The sequence below is a fragment of the Pelodiscus sinensis genome, chromosome 21 (assembly GCF_049634645.1).
Source record: "Pelodiscus sinensis isolate JC-2024 chromosome 21, ASM4963464v1, whole genome shotgun sequence".
Classification (NCBI taxonomy): domain Eukaryota; kingdom Metazoa; phylum Chordata; order Testudines; family Trionychidae; genus Pelodiscus; species Pelodiscus sinensis.
Window position 1 is genome coordinate 16,152,538 of NC_134731.1, and position 21,830 is coordinate 16,174,367.

The following is a 21,830-nucleotide window of genomic DNA, read 5'->3' on the forward strand; positions in this document are numbered from 1 at the left end:
CAGCAAACACCAGCTGGACTCTGCAAGAAGCAGATCCGACATGGCACACAGTCCCCCCCCAGACAGGTCCTATTCCGGCGAGTTGTAAAGTGGAGCTTTCCTATCACTCGTGCCAGCACTCAGCCATTGCTCCGAGGCCTCTGCGCAAGTCTGCAAGTGACTGTGTCTACCAATGAGACAGCCTGGTAGATTTCAGGTCTCTGCACTGTCACACTTCATTGCAGTTCTCTTCAGAATCTGGACTGTGCCCAAAACATCAGGGCAACGGCACCCACTGGCAGCAGCAAAGGAAGGCTCTAGTCAGCTGGACCCAGGAGTTCAGAGATCAATGCACAAAGATTTGGCCTGTAAGAGCCTCAGGGCAGAGACCTATCTGCAGTGTTACTGGCAACGCTCCCTGCATGCCAAGGGCGCTGGATACCTAACACTACTACGCCAGTCCAGAGGCACTTCAGGAAAGAGAGCGTGCAACTGGGCAACAAGTCAAAGAAAGAGCTAGAGATAAAAGCAGGAGACTGGGGACAGCAGCTGGGACAGCCCAGTGTTTATTCACCACCACCACCACGTGCCTGCTTTGTATGCAATCTTCACCCTCCACCAGGCAGAGAAGCACAAAAGCAGCAAGGGACGGGCGTCTGCTCAGGAGCACAGCACTCCCTGCACCAGTGCACTGTGCTGCTGAGACCTGAGATGCAGTCTGTGGGGCGCAAGGGAGACGCATTCCAGGCCCCTAAAATGCCCCAGCTCTGCTATGAATAGCTTGCAGCAATGAGAAACATGCCTTCCCAATGCGCTGCTAACTATGTGGTCTAAATTAAGGCAGAAATAATTACAGAGCAGCTTATTTTTGATGTTCACATGCATCAGGCTAAAGTTAATAGATATTTACTCTGCATACACTAGGAATTTCAGATAATACAGCATTGTTCAGGGCGACAGGGAAGACAATAGGCGTCAGTAACAACAGAGCTTAAATACACAGAGTACCTCAGGCAATGGCAGCTCCCTGGTAGAAGAGAACCCAGCCTGCGACTGGGAGGGGTTTGGCACAGGAGCATGAGATGTGGGACACGTGAGCGAGGGCACCGTTTGCTACCAGCACCGAGGCCTCCTGCTGTGGCTTGGTGCTATCTCCAGGGCACTGCATCTGCTCTTTGCAGCATGGTTGTGCTCTGGACTTCCACCGAGCTTTGTTCAGCCTCTGCAGCACCCAGGCTCCTCACCAGACCTGGCATTCGGACGAATCTTGTTTGGTGCAGCACAAACAAACACGCGACAGCGCCTGCCTGCAACAGGCCACATCAACTGGCTAGGAGAAAGGGGCAGAGCAAGCAGTGGGAACAAGCGGAACTACTGTACTTTATTTAAATCCCATTGGCAGGGTTACACCAGGGGAGCTAGATGGAAAGGAAGGGGGAGCAGAGTTGGAGCAGGCAGCCAGTGCAGCTGGGTGAAAACTGCAGACAGCTGTCTGATGCCATAATCAGCATCCGATGGTCCCTGCTTGACTTGCGCCAGCAGCAGAGTCCCTGGCTGGCTCCTCACCGCAGGCCCTAGTCCACAGGGCATGTCTATCCTGAAAAATCCCTGGGAGCCTGGTTCAGCCGACTCGGGCTTGTGGGGCTAAAAATGGCAGCGTGAGGCGCTGTCTGGGCTGGCGCATGAGAATCGGCACTGAGCTCCCAAGGAATGTTGAAGGCAACCCGGGAGATTTTCATAGGCCGTAAAAATCAGGCTGGTGGCACCGCAGGGCTACAGCAGCCTCCCCACCGGACTGGCTCCGCGCAGCTCCCGGCAGCAACCAGCACGTCCCTCTTGTAACAAGATGGTTTTTCTGTAGCCATGTTGGAAGGCCTAAACTAAAGCCTTCCTCGGCAGCCAGAGTGGAGGGCAGCAGCCAGCAGGTGTAAGGCCTGGAGCCACATCCTCATGTTCCATCTAAAGGGCATTACAGTAGTGTCACCCCAGGCTGTAAGAAGGGGACCTGTCCTAATGGCCCCCACTGTCACCAGATAAGAAACAGATTTCAAGATGGGGAAAAAACTTAATTAACTGCATTTCGCCTGGCAAGAAGCTGCTGATCGATAGTTGAGCTTGTGGAATCCTGGAGGATTATTGTCATCACTCTCCTAGTCTTTGTCTGTGTCTGGCTTGTAACACGAAAGCGCATCACCTAACAAACCATCCTGTGAGTCTTTAAAGGCCGCAGAAGGCAGAGCTCTTGCTGCACAGCTGTTACCACCTAGCTCCTGCGCGAGAGGCCTGCCCCTTGGGTCTCAGACCTTTCAGCTGCAGATGTTGCCTGCAGCCATTACCAGGGGCGGCCTTAAAGCCAGGAGGCCGCTGCTGGCGGGCTGCCCTGAAGAGGTGAGCCAAAGGGGGCTGGCCTTTTGGGTGTGTGTTGTGATGGTAGATTATAATTGAGTATGTGTTAAATTGTGTGTGCTGGTGAGAGCAGCACACTTGGTTGTGTGGTGGCCTATTCAGTCTCTGGGGAGAGCAGGGAGGGCAGGCAAGGGTTCTTGGTGGGAGGAAGTTCCCTTTAGCTGCCCAAACTGAAGGTGTGTGTTTGTTCTGCTCCCCCGCCCCCACTGCCAATATGTGGTTTGGCACAGATGGGGTGTCTAAGCAGGAGGGCTCAGATTGCATCGTGGCAGTTGTGACAGGTAGGGGAAGATATGGAAGTAAGATCCGGACTGGCCAGCCCAGGGGAATGAGGCTCAGACAGTTATGTACTATTCCTTTTTCCGGTCCTATTCCCAGCCTTAAAAATTCTGGGAACTTTAATACCTGGCCATCAGCCCTGACGGTGCTGCTGCTGAATGCCAGGTCAGTATCCCAGAAGACAGCTGTCATCCACGATTCAATTCTGAATGAAGGAGCTGACCTGGCTTGTATCACTGAGACTGGCTGAGAGTGGAGGGAGGTGTCGACCTTTCCCAATTGTGCCCGGCTGGGTTCTTGGTACAGCATCAGCCGCGGCTTAATGGCTGGGGAGGTGGGGTGGCAATTGTCCATCGAGATTCTATCTCACTGGCTGGGGTTGTGGTCCAACAGAGTGTCAGATTCGAGTGTCTGTACTTGATGTTTCGAGCAGCGCGGGGCCTGTTGCAGTCTGGCACTCATGACGAAATAAAGGAGCCTTTGGCCCCCCGCTGCGATCTGTTTGCAAAGCATTTGCAAAGCATCCGGCTGGATTTAGACTCTGGTTGTTGTGGGGCACAGAATGTGTTGAGTGCACCACCCAGTCTTTTTTCTCTGGATCAATTTCAGCTATTGCAGACTGAGGATGTGGCCAGGGTGCTTGGAGGAGTGCGACCATGTGTTCACTTGACCCCTGCCCTTCATGGCTTATTAAATCTAGCCGGGAAGGGATAACTGGCTGGGTCCAGGGGATTATTAATGCATCTTTTAGATCTGGAATGGTTCCTGCTGCCTTGAAAGAGGCAGTGATAAAACTGTTACTCAAGAAGATCTCCCTGGACCCACATGACTTAAATAACTATCGCCCAATTGCTAATATTCCCTTCTTGGGCAAGGTACTCGTGCAGGCGGTGGCATTGCAACTCCAAGCTTTCTTGGAAGAAACAGACTACTTAGATCCATTTCAGTCTGGCTTTAGGCCTGGTTTTGGAACTGAAACAGCCTTGGTCGCCCTGGTAGACCATTTATGCTGGGAGATAGATAAGGGGAGTGCATCACTGTTGATTCACCTAGACCTCTCAGCGGCTTTTGATACCATTGACCATGATATCCTTCTGGGACGCCTGGCGGAGTTGGGTATTGGCGGCACTGTTTTTCAATGGTTCCGGTCCTACCTGTCGGGACGCTTTCAGAAGGTGGAGCTAGGGGGCTGCTACTCGACCCCATGGCGATTGTGCTATGGGGTCCTGCAAGATTCTATCTTGTCCCCTATGCTGTTTAATATCTACATCAGGGGTTCCCAAACTTTTTGACACGGGGACCAGTAAATCCATTCACGAACTTTTGGAGGACGGGTAATGTTCATTTGCATATTTGCATATTTATTAATCAAATGATGAATATTCAAATAAGTTGCTTCTGGTCCTTCCAAAACCCCCAGTGTCAGCTTTAGCAAAGCTTTTGATACGGTCACCCACAATATTATTGCCAGCAAGTTAAGGTATATGGATTGGATAAATGGACTGTAAGACAGACAGAAAGCTGGTTAGACCAGGGTTTCCCAAACTTTTTACTTTAGTTGGAACCCTTTTTTTCCCCGTACTGCTTTTTGCAGCCCAAAAATAAAAACACATAAAAAACAAACTGAGAAAATACCAGACATATAACAAGTCTGGTATTTTCTCAGTAGGGAAGTTGTATTATTACTAGTATCAGTTTGTAGTTTCGAACTGCTTGGCTGGTAGATGTGCTTAGGCTGCACGAGTGTGTCTACCAGCCAGACAGTTCGCAACTACTCGAGGGTTGTGTGTGGGGGGACAACAGAATCCCCGGGCCGGACTAACTCATGCTTTGTGCTTTGCACTTTGCGGGGAGGAGAAGGGAACAGGGGCAGCATCCCAAGTTTTACATATGGCCGGGTCAGTCCCACTCCCTGCAGGCCGATCCATTCCTTCCACCTGCTCCCCACGCTGCGCCTCTGGCCAGCCCCACTTCCCCCAACCCCCTCCCAGGCAGCCAGGTCCCCCCCGTTTCTCCTCCCAATCTCCCTTGGCCAGCCCCACCGCCCGCGTCCAGACCTCCTTCCGGCAGCCGCTTCTTCTCCCCCGCCCCCATCTTCCCTGGCCAGCTCCCTGCCCCCAACCTCACCCCCCCTCCCGACAGCCCTGCTTCCACCAGCCCCGCAATCTCCCCAGCCTGCCCCGATTCCCCCGTCCAGTGCTGCTTCTGGTGGCCAGCTCTCCCCTCCTCCTCACCCCAGAATCCCCTGGCACCTGCACCTTCCCTTAGCCCTGCACCCTCCTGGTGCCTCCCCCTTCCCTTACTGCCCCTGCCCCCTTTGCCCTCTCTTTCCCTGATACCCACCCCCTCAGCACTCTCTGCCCCATCCCCTCCTGCCCCTCTGTGCCCTCACACGACTTGCTCCATCCTCACCTCTCTCATGCCCACCCCTTCTTTCAAGCCTTCTCCCAGCACCTTCCCCTCCCTCCTCTAGCCCCCAATGCCCTTACCCTCTCCTCTCCCAGCATCACCCTGTCCCCCCTCCCACTGACACCTTCCCTCCTGCCCTTTTCCTCATTGTCTGCACTTGGCCCCCTGGCATTTGTCTCTCTCTCCTGCACCCTGTCCCTTGGTGCCTTCCCCTTCCACTCCTCCCCCTCCGCGCAAGCCCGCTGCCGCTGCCGCTGCCGCTGCCGCCTCTCGCCTCCGCCCAAGCCCGTTCCCTACCTTCTGCCTTCCACATTGCGGGGGAGTCCTGTTTGCACTAAGCAAAAAAGAGCTGCAATTAGCAACAGCTGGGACACTCTGAGCTACACCCAGCTCCAGCAGAGGGTCAACGCAGCCCATGCCCCGAGGACTGCAGCTCAGCAGTGCAGCTGACAGCGGTTTCTCTTCTGTGTACACAACAGCCACACATCTTGCAGCTGAGCCAGTCCACTCACTAGCTGCCCCTGACTCCAGATCACAACTGCTCCATCTGCAGAAGGAAATTACCCCCAAAGCCCCAGCTCTTCACAGCACTGCTGAAGGCTACAGAGCAGGCCAGCACATACGAACAGCCACCCTGTTCAGACCCCTTAGCTGCCACGGCAAGATGCCCTGGAAGGAACGAACAGAGCAGGTGATAGTGGAGTAATCCCTCCTCTGGCACCAAGGTTCCCTCTAAGCTCCCGTCTCTCTCAGCTGCCTGCTGGGGACACAGGAACCCCTCTATTTCACCTGCATAACACGGATCTTAAACATTAATTTAAAATTCCCATAACCAACCACCTGATGTGTTACTTCCCTTCCTATTTTCAGTGTTGTCACTTGTTTCTGGCTTTGTTTGCTATCTGTGTTGTTTTATTACTTACTTTTACTGTTCTATATTGGTGCACTATTCATCAAATTAAGTGTTACCATCCCAGAGAAACTGTATAAGCCTGAGTGAATGCATTTTACTCTTTCAGTTGTCTGGGGGGGGGGGGGGGGGAGCCCCTTGACCATTCTGGAGTCCCCAAAATTTGTGTCTTCGCCCTCTTCTCTGGACGTACACAACCCAAACGCCTGTTTCAGGGCAATTGCAGCCCCTAAAATACGGTCCCCTCTATTAGGAGGTTTACGGCCTTGAGGCCTAGTCCAAAGGAAAATGCAGGACAATGTAGCACTTTAAAGACTAACAAGATGGTTTATTAGATGATGAGCTTTCGTGGGCCAGACCCAGTTCCTCAGATCAAATAGTGGAAGAAATTAGTCACAACCATATATACCAAAGGATACAATTAAAAAAATGAACAAATATGAAAAGGACAAATCACATTGCAGAACAGGAGGGGGATGCGGGGGGGAGGGGGAAGGAAGGAAAGTAAGTGTCTGTGAATTGATGATATCAGAGGTAGGGAGAGTGGGATGTTTGTGAGTTAATGGTATTAGAGGTGATAATTGGGGAAACTATCTTGGTAATGGGTGAGATAGTTCAAGTGTTTGTTGAGTCCTTTTTGGAAAGTGTCGAATTTTAACATGAATGACAGTTCAGAGGATTCCCTTTCAAGTGCAGATGTAAAAGGTCTTTGTAGCAGAATGCAGGTGGTTAAGTCATTGAGAGAGTGTCCTTTCTGGTTAAAATGGCAAGAAACTGTTTTTTCTTTGTGATCTTGTCTGATATCTGTTTTGTGGGCATTAATCCTTTGGCAAAGTGTCTGAGATGTTTGTCCAATGTACATAGCAGACGGACACTTTCGGCACATGATAGCATAGATTATATTTCTGGATGCGCAGGAATATGTGTTCTTGATCTTATAACTCACTTGGTTAGGTCCAATAATGGTATCAGCAGAATGAATATGTGGACAAAGCTGGCAACGGGGTTTGTTGCAAGGGAAGGTACCAGGGTTGGTATTAGTGTGGTATGTCCTGTGGTGGTTGGTAAGAATCATCTTGAGGTTAGGTGGTTGTCTATAGGAGACTATGGGTCTGTCTCCCAGAGCCTGTTGGAGTATGGTATCCTGTTCCAGTATAGGCTGTAGTTTATTGATAATGTGTTGGACAGGTTTAAGTTGGGGGTTGTAGGTGATGACAAGTGGTGTTCTATTGTTGGTTTTCTTGGGTCTGTCTTGAAGTAGATGGTTTCTAGGTATTCGTCTGGCTCTTTCAATTTGCTTTTTTATTTCTCTGGGTGGGTAGTTGAGGTTACCCTCCTGGGTGGCCCCTCCTGGGTGGATGCTGCTGCCGGGGCTGCCGCTGGGCCTGCCGCTGAAGCTGCCACTGAAGCTGCCGAAGGTTCCTGAGGCGACGGCAGTGGAGGCTGATGAAGCTGCTGAGGCTGCTCGGGAACCTGGGCCCAATCTCCCTCCCCTCTGGCACTCCTCCCTGACTGAACTGCCCCCTGGTCTCTTATGGCCAGTCCCACTGGGAGCATGACCGGCAGGGCTGTGGGGGAGTGGAACCCACTCCCTCCTCCCCAGTGCAGGGTTGGTAAACCCTGTCACACCAGTGTCAATAAATATTGTATTAATATTTGCAAGGAGACCATGATTGTTTCCAGTTGACTCATTGATTTGTTTAGCATCTTAAAAATTGAGCTTATGTGCAAATAATGTGACTGTAAGAGGGATAGTTTTGTGAACTGCAAAAGTCTGTGGCATGCTAGTGTTTTGGCAGATGCTTCATTTTTTGAGAGCAGCTTTAGTGACAATTCTGAAGATTTAGTGATCTCGTGGAGTAGGTTATTAAATTGAGGTTCTGGAGCATATTTTTAATGCTTTTACTTAATGGCCATGTCTTTGATTTATTTATTTTCAGTATGCCCCATTTTGGTGTGTTTACTAGCTTGAGTTGTTAGAAAGGATGATAAGCCATGTACTTCAAAGATAGTGTTAATTTTCTTTGTATTTGATTTCATATGAAATAAACATTTTAAGCATTACTCTTTGTTAATTATCCCTTGTTTTAATATTTTGTCTTCCATACTGTTTACAATATACATTTATATTGTGACAGGGTCAGGCCAGGGAACTGCTGCAGAGAAGGAAAAAGGCAGCCCAAAAAGGGAAAAAACCCTGTGGCTACGTAAAAGGGATGTAAATTAGACGTATCGCAATTGCTAATGAAGCGGGGATTTAAATCTCCTGCGCTTCATTAGCATAAAAATGGCTGCCGCTTTTTTCCCTGCACGGAGCTTTGCCGGAGAAAAGCACCAGTCTAGACGCTGATCTTGTGGAAAATAAAGCCTTATTTCCAGAGGGATAAGGGATCTTTCGGAAAAAGCTTTATTTTCCGAAAGATCCGCGTCTAGACTGGTGCTTTTCTCCGCCAAAGCTCCGTGCCGAAAAAAAGCAGCGGCCATTTTATGCTAATGAAGCGGGGGAGATTTAAATCCCCGCTTCATTAGCAATTGCGATACGTCTAATTTACATCCCTTTTCCGAAAAAGGGATGCAGTCTAGATGTAGCCTGTGAGAAGAAGCAGAGAACTGCAGCCCAATTAGATGCAGCTGGGAGGGAGCTGGCTCAGGCAAATTGGGGCCAGCTGACTTCTCTGACTTCACTGACTATGTTGGTATGTGTAATTTACATGCCTCTGTCGGCAGAGGCACGTAGTCTAGACATATCCTGAGTTCCTAAATGTATACATGGAGCCATATTAAAAGGCCCAGCTTACCAAACAATCCAAATCTCTCTGGACCAGAGACCTGTCTTCTTCCATATTTATCCCTCCCTTGGTTTTTGTACCACCTGCAGATTTTATCAGGGATTATTTGGTTTTCTTCCAGGTTGTTGATAGCAATGTTAAATAGTGTAGGACTAAGAACAGAGCTCTGAACAACCCTAGTAGAAACACCTGTTCAACAGGTTTCTCTATTTACAAATACATTGAGACTTGGCCAGCTTTTAGCCCTTCTAGCGTGTGCCATCGCTTTTCATAGCCTTCTAGTTTTTTAATCAAAATAGCCACTACTGGTCTTTGTAAACAAACTATGTCCATGTCCCCAGTGCCTTAGAGAGCCTGCGAATGGCTCATTTACCTCCCTGGGTCAGAAGCAAAGGATCACAGTCAGATCCTATCAGGAAGACAAATAGCTCAAAGAAAAACATACAAACAAATTGCACCTGATTTCTAGAAGCCACCATCTCACTCTCGTGTAATTTAGATTTATCAAGTGGAGAACTGCAGCTTGGATTTAAATTATATGTAACTGAAATGTGCCTCGCTATGTTTTACCCAGAGCACTTAGAGGTTTTAAATATTTATCAGGCATGCTGAAGTCCACTGAAGATGGACAGACCTGACAGACTGAAAGAAACTGGTTTTGATTTGGGGATTTATGCTCCCAGAAGTACTTCATTCTCTGAATATAATCCATTAAACAAGGCAGTCAAAGAGAATCATTAGGAAAACTAGTGTATGGAGGAAAGACTTGGCAGAAATCACTCCGAATCCTTTTCAATAGCTCCAAAATACAATTAACTCTTTCCCATTAAGCAGCTAAACTCCATTTGCTGGGAGCATGGACAGAATTGAGCCCTGGCAGCTGAAATAAAATAAATGATCTTTTGTGCACCAAAAATGACAATAGCTGCAGCAGTCAGTTATGCATGGAATACATGTAAGGGTTGATTTATCAAGAGGCTTGCACTTTGATCACAAACCTTAACAGAAACTGCCACCATGTGAATTATAAATGCAATAAAACCTCAGCATTATGAACACCAGAATCACGAACTGCCCAGTCACTCTCACCGCTCATGTGGAACTGGAAGTACATACTCAGGTGGCAGCAGAGATGGGAGGGAGTGAATAAAGTACAATCATGTGTTAAATGTAAACTACTAACCAATATAGGTAAAGCAGCATTTTTCTTCTGCATAGTAAAGCTTCAAAGCTATGTGGTCAATGTTCAGTTGTAAACTTTTGAAAACAACCAGAAGATTCTGTTGAGCATTAGGAACAATTCAGAGTTCTGAACAACTTTCATTCCCAAAGTGTTTGTTAATTCCCTTTTAAGCTGGACAAAGGAAGCCTCCATTTACTGAGCAGCCTCCTCATGAGGTCACAGCAGATTGTCGTTCTTATGAGCAAGGGTTCCCTTTTCAGCAGTCTGATTTCACTTGCCTAGTCCCAGGTTTCACCTCCCTTACAAATTACAAAATCAGACATAAAAATACAAAAGTGTCACAGCACACTAGCACTGAAAAGCCTGATTACCTGCACATTTATACCATATAATTATAAAGTCAATTGTGATATAAATATTGCATATTGTATAGACAGCAGCAAGTCACTGCTTAAATAAGTAATTGCAAGAAGTGTTCGTTTGCACTGACCTCACTATTGCTTTTTCTGTAGCCTGTGGTAAAACAAAGCAAATATCTAAATGATGTACTCCCTGGAAGACCTGTGGACCCTGGTTGAGCATCACTGATCTCGAGACCTGATCTGAAAAGGTGCAGTACAGTGTAAATTAAACAAATCCAGACTCACAGAACAAGAGTTCAATGGCATGATAGCTCAGTGAGCCAGATTCACCCCACTGGAGGCCAGAAATGAAATGACCTTCTCAGCAGCTGCAACTCAAACTGCAGAGCAAGGGTTGCCAGGAAGACATCCATGGAACTGTGGGTAGGAAAAGATTACCCCTTTGCAATGATGAGACCCAGGCTACCTAAGCACTTCACTCTCCTCTACTTGGGTTGCTGTGCTCGCAAGTCCACAGCCCTCTGCTACACAGGCAACCCAGTCACAGGACCCTGTTGTAAACTTACCAACCTCATCTTCAAACCAGTCCTGGTTCTTGCTCCCATTTCTCTTCCAGGCAGCTGTTCCCTTCTTCTCACGTCCAGCCTCAATGTATTCCCGGCCAGGTTAGCCCCATTTGTTCTTGTGCCAGCACTGTCTTTATCTTGAATTACTCTTCCTGCCCTGGTGTTTACCACCTCCGTGTACTTATAGACAGCAGTCAGGACCCATCTCAGCCTTTGTTGCCTTAGTCTAAACAAGCCCAGATCTTTTAGATCCCCCTCCATTCATAAAATAGATTCTCCAGTCTTGACAGCATTCCAGGAGCACTTCGCTACCCCTGTACCAATATGAATACATCCTAGTATGGCATTTGCCTTTTTGGCAGCTGTCTCACATTGGTAGCTACTGGTCATATCCAACAGACATCAGCTAAGAGACCCAAGTCTTTCTTCTCCTCTGATTTTCCAACCAATGAGGCCTCAACCTATGCCGAATTCGAACGGCCATACGAGGTCAGGTCAAAGCTCTAGATTTAATGCATCCGAGGGTACTGAGGCCTTTGTAGAGCCTTTGGCCATTATCTTTGAAAACCTGTGGAGATCGGGAGAGATCCCGGATGACTGGAAAAAGGCAAATGTAGTGCCCATCTTTAAAAAAGGGAAGAAGGACAAACCAGGGAACTACAGACCAATAAGCCTTACCTCCGTCCCTGGAAATATCACAGAGGGGATCCTCAAGGAATCCATTTTGAAGCACTTGGAAGAGGGGAAAGTGATCAGGAAGAGTCAACATAGATTCACCAAGGGCAAGTCATGGCTGACCAATCTGATTAGCTTCCATGATGAGGTAACTTGTAATTTGTTGAGCAAAAGTCAACATGATTTCTGTAAAGGGAAATCATGTCTTACTAATCTATTAGAGTTCTTTGAAGGAGATAACAAACATGTGGACAAGGGGGATCCAGTAGATATAGTATACTTAAATTTCTAGAAAGCCTTTGACAAGGTCCCTCAAGAAAGGCTCTTGTGTAAATTAGGTTGTCATGGGATAACAGGGAAGATCCTTTCATGGATTGAGAACTGGTTAAAAGGCAGGAAATAAAGGATAGGAATAAAGGGTAAATTTTCAGAATGGAGAGGGGTAACTAGTGGTGCCCCCCAAGGGTCAGTCCTGGGACCAATCCTGTTCAACTTATTCATAAACTATCTAGAGAAAGGGGCAGCAGTGAGGTGGCAAAGTTTGCGGACGATACTAAACTGTTCAAGATAGTCAAGATCAAAGCAGACTGTGAAGAACTTCAGAAAGATCTCACCAAACTGAGTGGGCAACAAAATGGCAAATGAAATGTAATGCGGATAAGTGTAAAGTAATGCACAATGGAAAAAATAACGCCAACTATGCATACAATAGTATACGGGGCTAATTTAGCTACAACTAATCAGGAAAGAGATCTTGGAGTTATAGTGAATAGTTTTCTAAAAACGTCCACGCAGTGTGCAACGGCAGTCAAAAAAGCAAATAGGATGCTAGGAATCATTAAAAAAGGGATAGAGAATAAGACAGAGAATATTTTATTATCCTTATATAAATCCATAGTATGCCCACATCTAGAATACTGCGTACAGATGTGGTCTCCTCACCTCAAAAAAGGTATTTTGGCATTAGGAAAGATTCAGAAAAGAGCAACTAAAATGAACAGGGGTTTGGAACGGGTCCCATACGAGGAGAGGCTAAAGCGACTCGGACTTTTCAGTTTAGAAAAGAGGAGACTAAGGGGGGATATGATAGAGGTATATAAAACCAAGAATGGTGTGGAGAGGGTGAATAAAGAAAAGTTATTTATTAGTTCTCATAATAGAAGAACTAGAGGACACCAAATGAAATTAATGGGTAGCAGGTTTAAAACTAATAAAAGAAAGTTCTTCTTCACACAGCGTGTAGTCAACCTGTGGAATTCCTTGCCAGAGGAGGCTGTGAAGGCTAGGACTATAACAGAGTTTAAAAAGAGCTAGATACATTAATGGAGGTTAGGTCCATAAAAGGCTATTAGCCAGGGGGTCAGGAATCGTGTCTCTGGCCTCTGTTTGTCAGAGGCTGGAGAAGGATGGCAGGAGACAAATCGCTTGATCATTGTCTTTGATCCACCCCCTCTGGGGCACTGGCCACTGTCGGCAGACAGGCTACTGGGCTAGATAGACCTTTCATCTCACCCGGTACAGCTGTTCTTATGTTCTTAAGTTCTAACTGGCTCTGTGGATGTGGGAAAGTCAGTGGATGTGATAGACCTTGACTTTAGCAAGGCTTTTGATACGATCTCCCACAATATTCTTGCCAGCAAGTTCAGGGAATATGGATAAATGGACGGTAAGATGGATAGAAAGATGGCTAGAAGGCCGGGCCCAGCGGGTAGTGATCAACGGCTCAAGATCAGGCTAGCGGTTGGTTACTAGCGGAGTGCCCCAAGGATCGGTTCTTGGACCAGTTTTGTTCAATATCTTTATTAATGACCTGGCTGAGGGGATGGATTGCACCCTCAGCAAGTTCACTGATGACACTAAGCTAGGGGGAGAGGTAGATACGCTGTAGGGCAGAGATAGGGTCCAGAGTGACCTGGACAGATTAGAGGTTTGGGCCAAAATAAATCTGATGAGGTTCAACAAGGACAAGTGTTGAGTCCTGCACTTGGGAAGGAAGAATCCCAAGCATTGTTACAGGCTGGGGACCGACTGGCTAAGTAGCAGTTCTGCAGAAAAGGACCTGGGGATTACAGTGGATGAGAAGCTGGATATGAGTCAACAGGGCGCCCTTGTAACCAAGAAGACTAATGGCATATTAGGGTGCATTAGGAGGAGCAGTGCCAGCAGATCTAGAGAAGTGATTATTCCCCTTTATTTGGCTTTGGTGAGGCCACATCTGGAGTACTATGTCCAGTTCTGGGCTCCTCACTATAGAAAGGATGTGGATGCATTGGAGGGTCCAGCGGAGGGCAACCAAAATGATTAGGGGGCTGGAGCACATGACCTATGAGGAGAGGCCAAGAGATCTGGGTTTGTTTAGTCTGCAGAAGCGAAGAGTGAGGGGGGGGGATTTGATAGCAGCTTTCAACTTCCTAAAGGGAGGTTCCAAAGAGGATGGAGAGAGGCTGTTCTCAGTAGTGACAGATGGCAGAACAAGGAGCAACAGTCTCCAGTTACAGTAGGGGAGGTCTAGGTTGGATATTAGGAAAATCTATTTCCCTAGGCGGGTGGGGAAGCCCTGGGCTGGGTTCCCTAGGGAGGGGGTGAGAATATGCTTCAGGTTGGCGGGTTGTCTGTGGGCAAGGACCGGCCTACCTCCCAAGGCCTGTGAAAGTGAGGGATCATTGTCCAGGATGGGTTGAAGATCACTAATGAGTGATCTCACCAGCAACTACACACCGCACCATAATAACTCGAACTCAGGAACCAATCCTTGCAACAAACCTCGGTGCCAACTCTGCCCACATATATACACCAGCAACACCATCACAGGACCTAACCAGATCAGCCATACTGTCACTGGTACATTCTCCTGCACATCCACCAACGTTATATATGCCATCATGTGCCAACAATGCCCCACTGCTATATACATGGGCCAAACAGGACAGTCCCTACGTAAAAGAATCAATGGACACAAATCTGATATTAGGAATGGCAACATACAAAAACCTGTAGGGGAACACTTCAATCTTCCTGGACACACAATTGCAGATCTAAAAGTAGCCATCCTGCAGCAAAAAAACTTCAGGACCAGACTTCAAAGAGAAACTGCTGAGCTACAGTTCATCTTTAAGTTTGACACAATCAACTCTGGATTAAACAAAGACTGTGAATGGCTTGCTAACTACAAAAGCAGCTTCTGCTCTCTTGGAATTCACACCTCCAGATCAGCTGCTAGAAGTGGGCCTCATCCTCCTTGATTGGATCCACCTCGTCATCTCCAGCCTGATCCTGGCCTGCATATTTATTCCTGCCTCTGGAAATTTCCACTACATGCATCTGATGAAGTGGGTCTTTGCCCACGAAAGCTTATGCTCCTACACTTCAGTTAGTCTATAAGGTGCCACAGGACTCCTCGTCGCTTTTGCAGATTCAGACTAACACGGCTACCCCTCTGATACTTCCCCAAGGTTCCACCCACGCCCTCCCCTACAGGGGTTACTCCCCTGGGGCTCTTCGCTGCAAGGGATCACTCCCTGGGGGTTCCTAACATCCTCCCCCACAACGGGTCAACTCCCCTGGGTTTTCAACCCCGCTCCCTCACAGGATTCACAGCCCTGGATCTCAGAGCTCTGCCCTCATTCCTTTGCCTCCCTCCACCTAACTCCCTTATCTGACCAAAGTCTGCGGCCCTGCACCCCTAGAGCTTGTTCCACCATGTCTGGAACTGGCAGTTTCTCCTCTTTAGCAAAGCCCCAACACTAGACGGAAGCCTAGTCAATTAATCTCTAAGTTCATGAACTTGCACTTTGTACTGTTCAGTTTTATCCCACTTCCATTACTCCAGTCCTCAAGGTCATCCAACTGTCCCTGTGTGATACTCCAGTCATCCTCGGGGCTGACTGTGCCTACGACTCCGAGTCATCAGTAAATACAGTTCACGCACATCTGCTCGTTGCCCTAAGTTCATGAAATGAAAATATTAAGACAGACTGGTCTCTAGACCAACTCTTGAGACACTCCGTTAGGAACCTCTTCCAGGGCTGGTAGCTCACCTTTCAGAACATTCCTTGTTCCCCTCCTTGTAGCCAGTTCTCTCCCCAGATTACAATTCTTGGTCCTAATCCCCAAAACGTTCTTCAGCTCGACTAATGGGTTTGTAGCACTACATCAAATGCCTTACTTAAATGCCACCAGACTTGGATGTGTATTTCCCTTGTCTAGGGAATTAGTTATCTTATCCATGAAAGATATCACGTTACCCGGGCACAGTCTCTATGGCACACTCCTATTGTCTTTTATCCCATTTTCCATTCACCTCCAGGTCTTCAGCACAAACTGTAAAGGAAAGAATAATGAAAGCTTTGCATACTATTGAGGTCAGCCTAATGAGTCTCTAGCTGCCCAGATCACTTTCTTCCCCCCTTCCTAACATAGAGACACTCGCTACCTTTGCTATTCTCCAGCCACAGAATACCATCCCTGATTTGACAGATTGATTAACACCCTTGCAGTCTCATGTGCCAGTTTTCAGTGCTCTGGGATGGAGATTATCGGGTCCCCGCAACCTCGGCACATTCAGCTCTTGGAGTTTTGCTTCCACCTCAGATCTGGCAATTTCCATTTCCAATCACTCATTCCCATGAGCCACTCTGCCTTTGCCCAGGTTTTACATCCTCATCCTTGCTGAAAACTTAGGCAAAGCATTAATTTAGTTTTTAGGTCATACCTGGATTGTCGTCAATTTCTTCCTCGCTTCCCCTTTCCTTGTTCTCTTGTTATTTCTGTGTCATCAGTCCTGGGCCCCAGCAAGTGTGCGGATATCAAAGTCTCTCTAAACAAAGTGTCTTGCATGTATCCAAGCGGAGTCTGGAAATCTCTCGGAGTCTCTGATATCAAGTTATTAGGGATGTCAGATATAGTGTAACCGCATGAAATCTGATTGGTCACATGACTATTTGATAGTCCTCGGGCATCGGGGTGGCACCCAGTGCACTCCTGGCCCAACTCCCGGGGAGCCCCCTGCCACTCTGCACTGCTGCCCCTGTAGATACAGAGGCAGCAGCTCAGGGCAGCAGCACCACTGTCCGCAAGGGTTGGACCTCCCTGCAGAGACTGGGTGTGCACAGAGACTAGTCCCCGACAGCAGCTCCTGTCTGCAGGGGGATCTGAGCTACCCACAAACAGAGGCCGCTCCACCTCCCCGGACCAGCCTCTGTTCGCAGGGAGCTCAGACCCTTTGTAGACAGGGGCTGCTGCCGGACCAGCCTCTGTCTGCAGCCTGGGCCCATGGGAGGCGGCCCAGCCTCTGTTCGCAGCCTGGGCCCATGGGAGGCGGACCAGCCTCTGTTCACAGCAAGCCTGGGCTGCTGCAGACAGACACTGCTTCATGGCAGTCTCCCCTGCCCCTCCCACCGGCAGCAGTGCAGGGGGGCAGACAGCACCACGGAGCTGGTGTTGAGGGGAACTGGATTTTAAGCTGGCTCCCCCCAGCACCAGCTCCTGCCTGCCCCACTTCATTGCCTCTGTAGGAGGCAGCAAGTGGGGGGTGGGGCAGGTGGTTCCATGGAGCCAGCACATGCGGAGAGCAAAAGATGGCTCCCTGCACATAGCAGCTCCAACCTGCCTCGCCCCCACCCTCCACGAGGCTGCCTTTTATACATGGAGTCCCCAGCGGATCCTGGGCGGCAGTGCTGCACGGAGCTTGGGATCAGCTGGGGACTCCCCAGCTGACTCCGGGTCCTATGGAAATGCCGCAGGGAGCATGGGGTCAGCTAGGGAGTCCCCAGCTGATCCCAGGCTCTGTGCAGCGCTGCCCCTTTGAAACGTTGCCGGAGCCTGTGGTTCTGCCGCTTTGAAATGCTGAGCTCCATGCGGCGCTGCAGCTTTGAAATAACCTCTCTTCCCTCCCCCCTCTATCAGAGGCAGCAACGGAAGGGGGGAAATTGACTAGTCAACTTGACTGTGCAATAAGCATTTGCTTATTGGATAGTCGACTGGTCAACTAGTCCTTAACATCCTTAGTCTCAACCTCCCTTCAGAAGGCAATTGGATGTGATAAGCAGCACCAGGCACGTGGCACAGCTGTGCATTGAATGCACAGGGACTGCTTAGCCATGAGATCACTGCTATTAGTCCTTCAATCATGAGCACAAAATTCACCTCTAACGCACAGGAGGATCAAAAAATCCTCCTCAGTCAGGTCAGAATAAAATACCAACCTAGCAGCTTCTGAGCTCCCCTTCTCTGTAATAAAACTCTATCCCTGGGCTCCCGGATCACTTACTGCTCAGCAACGCAAGTTCTATAACCCTTGTCTTTCGAATGAAGAGTGCAAAGCTACACTGCGCATTGCGCATTATTAGCTGGCTCAAGATTCCTATTTGGAGCCTTCTTCCCCCGACACAAATAATTAGCCAATTTCCTTTCCCCCCGTCCTCCGGGAGCTGCTGAGAAGCCCAGGGCAGCAGCAATCTGGCAGGTGGCAATGCCTGACGCCATGTCAAAAAGCAGAGGGCATTAATGAAATGCTGCTCAGCCAGTGCTAGTGGCCCTGCCTGCCACATGGGGACTGGCATCCTGACAGCACAGCACCCCAGACTGACTCGGGGCTGTAGCGAATGGCAGGTCAGTGATCGCTCTGAGCCAGCACACTGCTGCACATGTGTGCTCTGGCATCTGGACCCAGGGGAGGGGGCCTCCCTCTCCCAACAGCATTTCTATGCCCCACTCTGAAGAGGTCTAGGTACTTCTGGGGTCACAAGATCAAGGCAAAGTCTCCTGGACAGCAGGGAAGAGCAGCTGGAAGAAGCAGAAAGCAGCATCTTGCCCTGCCCTCTAAGGTGCGAGTGGAATGGAGAAGCACTGGGTCTTTGACACACCTGTGGCCACTGCACTAATTACCAAGACACAGACTGGAGCCCAGGCAAGCAGGATGCTAGGACATCCATGGAATGACGATGGGAGACATGCTCAGATTTCTTTGGCACGTCTCAGAGTCCCATCCCCAACTCTGGGCTGCCATAAACTGTCCATGACCTACCTAGGCTAGTGAGTGGCCCTCTGTCTCAGTGGGCCACAAGACTGTCCTAACCAAGACGGTCTCCCAGGAGAGGGTAGTCACAGAGAATCTGCGGGGGGTGCTGACGGAACAGTAGCAGGACTGTGGATGCAGATGGAGCACATGGCTCTCTTAGTCAATCAGCACGCGTCTCACTTCACATGCCCTTGCTTTACTTGTGTGACACTTTATTAATACTGGTAGGAAAAAAACTGCACAGCCAGAATAACCAGAATCCGGCAGGCCTGCATATGGGCAACGGCAAACAAAACGTGTGTCAGGCCACACACAGCCCCCTGTCCAGAGGTTGCCTCCCAATATCCACTCTCAGCCTGATCAGATTCCTGTACTGTGAGGTCCAGGAAACACGACCCAAGGAGTCCTGCACTGAGCCTCACACTGTGGGGTAGAAAGACAGCAAAGCTCTCAGAAAGATGTGCATACGTAATTACTGCGAGATCTCACATTGCAACGCTGACAAGGAAGCCAAGGTGGCAGGTGAGGGATCGCTCTAGGAATGTGAGGACATGGGGGAATTGCATTATCAGGCTGAGAGCTGGGTGAATGTTAATTGAGGTGTAATTAGGGATTAAGGACCTGGGTGTCTCAGCACTTGACACTGTAAATAGAGCAGCCAGAAATGAGCAAAGAGAGTGTGTGTACTGTAGAGCAATGGGAGGAGGATGGAAACAAAAGGAAGAAGGAGAAGAGTAAAGGAGTCAGGAACAATTGCAATCAGGTCTGTAAACGGTACTCTTCTGCCAGAGGTAAAACACTTCCCATGGTTTGACAAAACAGCCTTCTCCCAAGCAGCCCTCCTGACAAGGGATCTGATGCTAAGCGCTGTCCAGAAGAACAAGGCTCAACCCTCCAGCAGCCCCAGGGCTCTCCCCACAGTCCTGGTGAGCAGCAGAGAGAGATCTGGAGGGCAAGTGTTTGGAAAATGAAACTCCTCACCGGTTTATGTTCGGTGGGGAGTAGCAGTGCAGGGAGCACATAGGCTGAAACCCCACAGCTTGAACAGGGTCTTTTCAAAACAGGAGCATTTCTCTCAGTGCTGCCAGCTATATCTTAGTAGCATATGGAAGAGCCTGTAGGGAGCACATGGCAGCAAACCCAGCTGCATCCCACCAAGCTGTGCCGAACAGCTGCCCCACACACTCACTGGGGGAAGGCAAATCACAGGCTGCTTTTCCCCGTTCAGATTTCCTAAAGCCTGTCCACTGAGCCACAGCAAAACTGGGGCTGAGCAGACAGGCGTCTGACAGTTCAGCTCCTCTGTATGTACCGCCTTCTCTTTGCTAGGGTACGTCTAGACTACAGGCTTTTGTCGACAGGCTCTGTCAACAGATACTGTCAGTCGACAAAGCCTCTGTCGAAAAGGAGTGTCTAGACTACAGCCAGTTCTGTCAACAAAGCAAGCTGCTTTTTCGACAGAGAGTCGAGATGCTCTCTTTGGAAGAAGCACAGTGTGGATGCAATAGCGCCCTCTGTCGACATAACTCTGTCGACAAAAGGCGTTATTCCTCGTAGAATGAGGTTTACCACCATCGACAAAACTGCCACGTTCTGTCGACTTGCTGTCGACAGAACTCAGCGGTAGTGTAGACGCAGGTATGGTTTTGTGGACAAAAGTCCCAGATGATACCAAGCTGGGAGGGGTTGCAACTGCTCTGGTGGAGAGGGTCATAATTCAAAATGATCTAGACAAGTTTGGGAGATAGTCTGAGGTAAACAGGATGAAGTTTAATAAGGACAAATGCAAAGTGCTCCACTTTGGAAGACACAATCCATTTCACACACACACAATGGGAAGCGACTGTCTAGGCAGGAGTACGGCAGAAAGGGATCTAGGGGTCATAGTGGACCACAAGTTAAATATGAGTCGACAGTGTGATGCTGTTGCAAAGAAAGCAAACATGATTCTGAGATGCATGAACAGGAGTGTGGTGAGCAAGACACGAGAAGTTATTCTTCCGCTCTGCTCTGCGCTGGTTAGGCAAAGGAGGCAAATGGAAGGCCTGGGTCGTTGCTGAAAACATGCCGCTTCTCTGAGCAGCTGCATGGGATTCTAGGGGGAGGACTCAACCAGCGTTCCAGAACTGTCCATGGATTCCTCCTAAGAAACGCTTCAGACAACAGCCTAGGACAACAACAGGGAGGACATTGTTGATGAGGAAGAGGAGCAGGAGAGCGGTCAGCAGGCGAGTGGAGCGTCCGATCTCACCGCCCCAGGACCTTTCCAGAACCTTGGAGACGATCCCTCCCTTCCAGGACGTCTCGCTGCCAGGCCCTGAGGGTGCGGACGGCACTGCTGGTGAGTTCATGTTTTTCATCATGCTGCAAGTGGGCTATGGCAATTGGGCGTAATCTGTGGCAGCCACTCTGCCTGCACCGTGGGGGCTTCCCAGGACAGCTTGCTAAGGTGTCCGGAAAGGGGGCGGGAATCCTCCCTGCACATCCCCATGAAGCTCTCACAGAGGTTCTCTTTCATCCTTCTCACAAGGTTTCCAGGGAAGCTGCCTTATTCTGTCCTCCACAGTAGGACACCTGTCCATGCTAAGCCAGCAGAGAGTGGTCTGGGGTCACTGCAGCACAAAGCATTGCAGCATAGGGTCCAGGTTTCTGGACACATTCAGTCAGCATCCGCTCCCTATCCCCTGTGGGATTCAGAGAAGACTGGTATCTCGCATGACCACCTGGATGAAGCAGGGGAAGCTCCGTAATGGATTCCACCAAGGCAATACATCTCCATTTGCTCATCCCCAACATAGCATGGCTTGCTTACTGCATTAGCCTCTGCCGCCACACCTGGCCCTCCTCTCCCCACGGGTTTCTCAGTGTCCACTTGAGACCCTGTCCTTCTGCCATGTCTGGACCCACTTCCCGCCCGCAGGCTCCTGTGGGAAGGGAAAGTTGCACTCTCCCAGCCAACAGTGGGTTCAGAACACATGGTCACCACGTGAGCCCCTGCATGCCCTGCTGCCACACCACCGTGGCCCTCCTTTGCAAGGCAGAGGCTTGCCCTGCTGCTATTTGCAGGCACTGTGTCACACAGGCTTTCAAAGCGAATGCAAAAGAGTGAGCCCCGACCACTCCCTTATCATGCCTGCCGCCAAACGAGTCCAGCGTTCCCTTCAGATCTCTGTGCTGGACTTGCTGCATGGTGGGTGCTTAAAGTATAACTTTGGCCGTGTACACAACACAACGAGCCTGTGGCCCACTCCCCT

At 49.3% G+C, this 21,830-nt stretch overlaps 1 protein-coding gene across 5 annotated transcripts in view; it reads right to left on the reverse strand.

Annotated features, from left to right (window-relative positions):
• STX1A (syntaxin 1A) overlaps nt 1–21,830 on the reverse strand; it is a 205,161-nt gene that overhangs the window by 110,770 nt on the left and 72,561 nt on the right. The window lies entirely within an intron of this gene.